The sequence below is a fragment of the Lynx rufus genome, unplaced genomic scaffold (assembly GCF_022079265.1).
Source record: "Lynx rufus isolate CCGP_SWC_20201006 ecotype Redwood Valley unplaced genomic scaffold, mLynRuf1.p SCAF_26, whole genome shotgun sequence".
Taxonomy (NCBI): Eukaryota; Metazoa; Chordata; class Mammalia; order Carnivora; family Felidae; genus Lynx; species Lynx rufus.
Genome location: NW_025814841.1, coordinates 16,312,227 through 16,320,112, shown reverse-complemented (window position 1 = coordinate 16,320,112; position 7,886 = coordinate 16,312,227). Strand labels below are relative to the sequence as shown.

General features: G+C 39.6%; 1 long non-coding RNA gene across 1 annotated transcript; it reads right to left on the bottom strand.

The window, feature by feature from the left end:
- Nucleotides 1-509: 509 nt before the first annotated feature.
- LOC124519075 (uncharacterized) lies at nucleotides 510-7,481 on the bottom strand. The gene is made up of 2 exons (XR_006963983.1): nucleotides 7,337-7,481; nucleotides 510-611 (listed from the first exon to the last, which is right to left on the bottom strand). It is a non-coding gene; the product is annotated as an uncharacterized LOC124519075 (long non-coding RNA).
- Between the last annotated feature and the right edge of the window lie 405 nt (nucleotides 7,482-7,886).

Below are 7,886 nucleotides of genomic sequence, written 5' to 3'. Positions count from 1 at the left end.
ATAATCAGTGGTCTGGTGTTGCAAGATTCCAGGGATTAGGCAAGAATGGGAATAGAGGCCCAAGGGGCTGGAGAGTTAGGTTGGACCCAAGGGGGAGGGCTTTAAGTACCATGATTAAGAGTCTGGAACATTCTGACAAGTGAAAACATTTCCAGATCACCACAACATAATAACTGCCTCACAATGACTGGGTACAACCATCTGTGAAATTCAATACTTAAAAAAAAAAAATTTGGAAAAATTTCTTGTATTATTTCAAATAAAATCAAGTGGATTAAAAATATGGATAGAAACGTGTTGTTTTTCTTTAAACGGGGCCACATTAATGTCTAATTCAGATGAAAATTGTTACCTGGTTAAATACGGTTACTCACCCCATGTTAGTTTATATCCATCCCTCAGAAACCCTGAAATATGCTGAACAAAATGAGAAACAAAATAGCCTTTGTAGATGTACATCAGTGAGTTGTTTATTCTTTTCCTTTTTCATGTTCCAGAGGGCAGGTTAAATTGCAAATGTGTTCTTTCTAGGAATGTAAATGTGATCAATTACAGGGCTTTTCCCCTCTTTGTTTTGGTACACAGGCTGTTCCACTTTCTCTTGCTTCTTCCTAAACATGATAAATAGGAATATTCAGAATTCACCACAACTGGAGAAGGGGTCAAAATAACAGAGAAATTGACAAATCCAAAAAAAATGACTTGAATGTTAATTTTACTGGAATAATGTTTTGCAAGATGTTTTTTAGTTTTCCTTGCTTCTTTTAATATTTTTCCTTCATTGTTATTTCAGCAAGCTTGAGCTTTAAGAAGCATCAGGATGGACAGATAGACATAGTAGATACCCAAGGGCCTGAGAGCTGCCCAGAGGGAAAGTATGAAATGAAGGGCACTGTAAAAACAGGGAGCTTCAGTCAGGCCTTGTAGACTTCAGAGATAGATGACATCAAGAACTTGGCAGAAATTCAGTGTGCAGGGACAGAAGCTCACAAAGGGAAGAGAGTGGAAGGTGGAGAGGTAATTGGGAGCCGGACCAGGAAAGGCCTTACATACGTGATGAAGAGGCTGTGTTTACCTTGACCCCTGAGCCATATGTATCTCTTCTTCTACCCCCTCCATCCAAGTCATGATCAATCCTTAACGACAATAGCTTCCTAAATGACTATATCACTTTCATCTTTGCCCTATCCTAAGGCCCCCAATTTAATCCATTCTTCACAGGGTAGATAGAGGGTAAATCTTGTCACTCTTCTGCTAACAGTCCTTCACAGACTTCCCAGTGCACTACAAATGAAGTCTGAATTCCTTAGTACTTGGTCCAAAAATCTACACACTGGGGCTACCACTCTCCTTCTTTCTTATACAGTGGCCTCTGATTCCTCCAATGTGTCAAACTGTTTCCTATTTCAGAGCATCTGCATCAAAAATTCTCTCTGCTGACATGTCATCCTCTATTTCCATCCCAAGATTTCTAGCTCCCCTCTGTCAACATAACATCTCCTCAAGAGACACCTTTCCTGATTGTTCCATTTAAAGTAGCCATGTTCCATTTAAAGTAGCCACAGTCTAAATTTTCTATAATATCACCTTATTTGTTTCCTTCATGTGTTAACCCAATTCACACTCTTTATGTTTACTTGCTTGTTATCTTTCTCCCCGTGTTAGTTTTCTGTTGCTGCAGAACAAACTTAGCAACTGCAAACAACACACAGTTGTTATCTCACAGTTTCTGTGAGTTAGTAGTCCAGGCAGGCTTAGCTCCATCCTCTGCTAGGCTGCAATTAAGCACGTCAGCCGGGACTGGGGTTACATCTGGAGGCTTGATTCGGTTTCACTTCCAAGTTCACTTAGGCTGTTGGCAGAATTCATTTCCTTGTGACTGTAAGACTGAATGAGTCGCAACTTCTTGCTGTCACCTAGAGACGATTCCTTGCCATGTGAGCCTCCTAACATGGCCCCTTCCATCTTCAAATTCAACAAGGGAGGAAGTCTCTAAAATAAGTCTGCTAGCAAGATGGAGTTTTTCATAACAGGATCACAGGAGTACCATCCTATCACCTTTTCATATTCCATTGGCTAGAAGCAAGTCACAGGTCCTACTTACACTCAAGTGGAGGTAATTATAAAAGGATGTGAACACCAGGAGGTGGGAATAATGGGTGCCATCTTAAAGTCTGTCTTCCATAGGCTGTCCTTTGGTCCCCAATGATTTATATCCATTCCACATGCAAAATACATTCATCTCCCTACCAAGGTTCCTATTATAGCATCCTATCATGGCATCCTAACATAGTGTCAGTTCAAAGGCCAACATCTCCTCATCTAAATCAGGTCCAAGTGAGGATGACAATCCTAGGTATAATTCATGAAGTGCAGCTTCTGAGACACTATTTCTCTCCACCTATGTATCTGTGAAACTAAAAGGCAAGTTACTCCAATACTGCCTCCAACTGCCTCCAGTACTGCCTCCAATACTCTCCAGTTAGAATCTTCGTTCCGTGAATGTGGAGATTAAGTCAATCTTATTCTCTGCTGTATCTTTGAATGAGCTCTATACCTAACTCACTATAGATGTTTAATAAATACTGCTTAATAATGAATATATAATCGAAATCTCAGCAAGCACACAGATCCTGGTCCTGAGGTTTGATAAGAACCCAGACCCAGAGAATGAAGCTTGAATCTGAGAGTAAATTAGAACTAGAACTAGAGAGAGGGAGAGAGGAAGAGAGAAAGACAGACAGATAACAGGACTGGAATATATGATCAGAACAAGACCAGTAACAAAGTGGATGCCACTGAACCAGGTTCTTATGTTATTTCATTAATCCATTTAATAAGCATTTATATGGCTCTACTATAATGCTAAAAATGGTGGTATCAGAGATACGATAGAAAACAAGATACAGTCCCTGCCTTGAAATAATTTACCGTCTAGTGGGAGAGACTCGATACAAAATGATAAATGCTGAAATAAATAAACAGAAAGTTAATGAAATACATGGGAAGAATAACTACTTTTTCATGGAGGGATATCAGAGAATCATCTGAGGGGTAAATGCCCTCTAAATGTAGTCTTGAAGGTTACGTAAGAGTTACGTAACAGCTAACTCAACAATTGCTCCCTGGATTATGCAGGAAAGGGGGAAAAAATGATGTCCCAGGAAGAAAAGAAAAATGCATGTTAAAATCCCAGCAGTGAAAGAGAGTGTGGCACATTCAGGAAACTAAAAGAAGGGCTCGATAGTAAAATGAAGAAAAGTGTCAAAAGGTAAGGCTAGGCATTTGATAAAAGGGGACCAGATCATGACATGAAATTTGTACTTTATTTTGAGCACAGTGGAGAGGCATTATAGTGTTTCAAATAAGGAGATTAAAAAAATCCAACTTATGCTTTAGAAAGCACTCTGAGTTCAGTGTAGATAACCAACTGGAATGGGAAACACATAAAGACAGCGACTAGCTCGGAGAAAGCTGTTGCTGGAATGTAAGTATGACATGAAGGAGGCTGGAAAGGTAGAGTCAAAAAACACAGAGGAAACAGGTGAGCCACACTGGGGGAGTAGATGGATAGAAGAAGTTAGCAATCATTTGCATGCTGAGGAGGGGAGTGAAACAGTAAGGATATGAGGATGAGTTCTAGGTACCTGTCTTTGAAAAGTGGGTAGAGAGTGATACCATTTGCTGAGGTAGCCAATAAAGCAAGAGAAGAGGTTGGGTGCTGGATAGGATGGGGCTAAGTCAAGCTGGAATATTTTAGTTTTGAGTTGTCTCTGGGAATTCCAAGTGGAGAGGACTGGAAGGCAGTTGGATATAACTGGCTCTAGAGCTCAAGAGAAAGACCTCATCCAAGCTTTCTGACGTCCTTCTTCCCATCTCTCCAGGTGAGGGAAAAGATTAGCCACAAAGTCTAGGTACTAAGGAATGACTGTAATGGAAAAATGAGACATGCACGCTGCCTGCTACGTAATTCAGAGGGACTTAGAGACAAGAAATCCAGCAAATAGTTTCCTAAATATTTCTCCACATTATAGTAGGTAGCTCATCAGTTTAAGACTTCTACTCAAACACGGAAAATTGTGTTTATCTCTGCTCTCAATGGAAATAATATTAAAATATAAATACTGTTTTTTGAAAAAAAGTATAAATCCTAACGACAAAGAGAAAATGAGCGGGAATGAAAGTGAAAAAATGTCAACAAATGTTAACATGCAGAAAGGAAATAGTGGGGTGGCAGCTAACCTAGTGGGTAAAAGGAAATTGAAACCTAGGCCTTTACAGCTGGAGCCAATACTAAAAAGCAGGTTTTCCCCTACAGATTACTGGAGATTTGGAACTTGAGACACTAGGCATATTGACTGGCCATAGTGAGGGATGGAGCTGGAAATTAGTTGAAAAAAATCTGTATATGGAATAATCAGACATCCTTCTTCCTATTCCCTCAACCTCGTCCTGCACAGCCAAGTTAATGGCTCTTTGTAACTTTTCCAGAAAACCAGATGTTTAGTCTCTGAGAAACTGATCCTTAGGGACTCTGGAATGGAGGGACCAAGAACAATAGAATATGATAGTGCTGAAGTGAAAAAGGAGGATGAAGTGCAAACATACATTTCCAAATAGTAATTTCTTATAAACTTTCCAGCATTATTTCATTTTGAAGTAACATAGAGGTAATAATTCAATAAAAATTTAAATTTGCCTAATAAGAGACTACCAAATCATTCAGGAATCCTTCTTCTGGTAATGTTTTGTTTTATTTTTACTTATTTATTTGCTTATTTTTGAGAGAGAGAGAGAGAGAGAGACCAAGCACATGAGTATGAGCAGGGGAGGGCTGAGAGAGAAGGGGAGAGAGAATCCCAAGCAGGCTCCATGCCCACCGCGAGCCTGGAAGGGTCAATCTCACTACCATGAGATCATGTCCTGAGCTGAAACCAAGAGTCAGATGCTTAACCAAATGAGCCACCCAGGTGCCCCAAGGTAATGTTTTACTTATTTATTTTTTTATGAAGGAAGAAATAGGCAAAACTATTCAGATCTTGAGACACCAACACACCTTAGGACAATGTTCTTCACTTTGCTTGTGATGTAAGGGAAAGAAAACAGGACATCAACTTTGGAATCAACATCTCTACAACATGGTCTCCTGCCTGATTCTTTTAGGACTAGGAGTATCGGTAATAACAAAAATATCAGCAGAGACTTGAGTCCCTGGAAAATTTGGATGGATCTTCTCAAGTTCCTCATCCCTCCAGTAGAGGATTCTTCCAGTGAAAGGAGGTGGGCAGTTCCTTAAATCTGAAGATGTTGGAAGATTAGTACAGAAGAAGAACCCAATCCTGCTCTTCCATAAGGGCTCCAATTATCTGCCCTCAGCTGTTAGAGTCCCTGCTGCATCACCTCTCCTGGGTTCCCTCCTGTAAGACATGGGGAGTGCTCCTGCATTGCCTAGTGATTCCAAAGCCTGCCATACCCCTATTTTCCCAACACTAACTCAGAGACTTGAAGTATGAGAAACACCTCTTTGTCTTTACCCTACTAGCTGGAATCTCTGGGTGAAACCTACTAACCTATCCAAATCCAATCGTTTCACCCCATTGTTTCTCCTCTCCTAACCCAAATCAGCAACCCTGCAACAGTGAAATTCTTCTCTAGTATCATGAGACAGAGTTGAACATCTGCTGCTGGTTCTGTGACCCTGAACGATTCAACCACTGTTCTTATACCTTCCTGCTCAACTTCAGAGACTTGAAAGAAAACCCTCATTTTTCATAATGGAGAATTCTAACTCCTGTCCTTGGATGAAGTCTTCTTTTCTTTTTGTTTAAATGCTTTTTTTTTGTTTGTTTGTCTTCTTTTTAATCACTTCCCAATTGTTTCTTCATCTCTCCACTTAGATTTTTCTTTGGTCCCATTGTTTTCCTTTACCTCAACTGATCCTAGTGACAGTTCATTTTAGCTTCTTCCTTCTTCCTAATCACATGCTTCTGAAATTATATGTTCATGAAAACACACACACACACACACACACACACACACCGAAGTGCTCATTCCCGGATGGCAGTTTCACTGTTACCATAGAGACATATCAGTTTCCTATCAAGTGAGGGAGATGAATCATGACTCATGAATATTTATTTCATTTTATATTTGATTATTCCATTTTTAACATCTGCAGCAAAAATGGATATTTTGTTTTCAATATCTTTTCAGTTCAACTTTTTTCTTTTAAAGATAGCACTTTATTCTCACTCAAAAAAAAATGCAGTGAAACTGTCTAATGCTATTTGGGCCATTATCATATGAGTTAGTTTCTAAATAAGTTGATAAAGGCTTAATGTGTATAAATTTTGATGTACCACAGAGTATTGTTTTACATTGTATATTTGTTAACCAATATGCTCACCTGCAGAATTATACAGTATTATTAAGGGCTCTTCTAATTAATCACAAGTGTGTGTGCCTGTTGCTTACATAATGTAATTCCTGTGACTTATGTTGATGAAGAATCTTAGAAAATATCACTAAATCAGAGTATTTGAGTAACATTCACCCAGTCTTGAGGGGATTCAGTTTATACATTCCTTTGCATTTCTGGATCATTTTTCAGTTTTCCAAGCACTTTCACATATGTGACAGGATATGAGCATTCAACCTGATTTATTATAGAAACGACTGTTTTGCTCATCTTTCTTTTCTTCCATGCACTTACTTCTCCACACTTCCTAAGAGTGTTTGAAGTTTGAGATTTCCTTGACTTCAAAGAAACGAGACTAGTTTTTTTGTTTGATACTAATTCTAACTCTGAGTTTAATGGACCATCAAAGTCTTTATGAAAGCAAATGAAAATAGGGGGTGTTGGTCAGGAGGAGGATTCATGTGATAAAATAGAGAGTCTAGTGAAGGAATTAGAGAGGAGGAACAGGTTACTTTGATGATCAGATGGGACTCTGGGAACCTGAGGAGAAAGAAATGCCTTGGCTCAAGGAAAAACAGTGAATGGACTCAGCTAAGGACCACAGTAAAGGTATTATTGAAGTGTAGACAGATTTATCAACAACTGACCATCAGGAAGGATAACTTTATAAGATACTTAGAACATCTCCAAACCCATATCCCAGAACATCCATAAACCCAAAGAGGGGTCCCTAGGACAAGTGGAAGAATGGTAGTGTGGAAATCCGTGGTCAGTACTTTGAGGGCTAACCTCAATAAGCTGCAGTCTTGTGTGCTGGGATGGACGTCCTAGGTTTGAAACACTGTGTTGATTATTTATTATCTCACCGAGCTTCACAAGAGTACAGTTAACTGGGTTGTGCAGGACTTTGATACCCACCTTTCTATAGATGAAGATAAAGTCACATGACAACATGGTTAGGAGCACAGACTTGGAGGTCAAGGAGATTTAGATTCTGAGTCTGACTTTTCCTCAGGAGCTGTGTGTCGAACACATCACATCTTATTTCTATAAGCCTCTCTTTCTCCATCTGAAATAAAATGAATAAATAGGAAAAGCAACTTTATAGGGTTTTTGGCATGATTAAGTGAGCCCATGAAAGTAAAGGTAACCCCGAGGCTGGATCACAATATGATCCAGTAAGTATGAACTATTACTACCATTAGGTAAAACACAAAGAGATCAAGTCATTTGCCCAAGGTACGATAGCTGGGTGATAACAGCATCAGGGATCCTTCCATTAACCCCTATTGTTTTTGAGCCATCAACAGAATATCTGGAAACCGGAAGCATCTCCTGGGAGCTGGAAGTTTCTCCTGGAAACTGGAAGCATCACTGGGGAGCATCCCCTAGGCTCCACCAACCTAACTGATGATAACTAGAGGGGACACTGGATTTCTTTGTTTTCTCACTCAGTCCCAATCAAGCA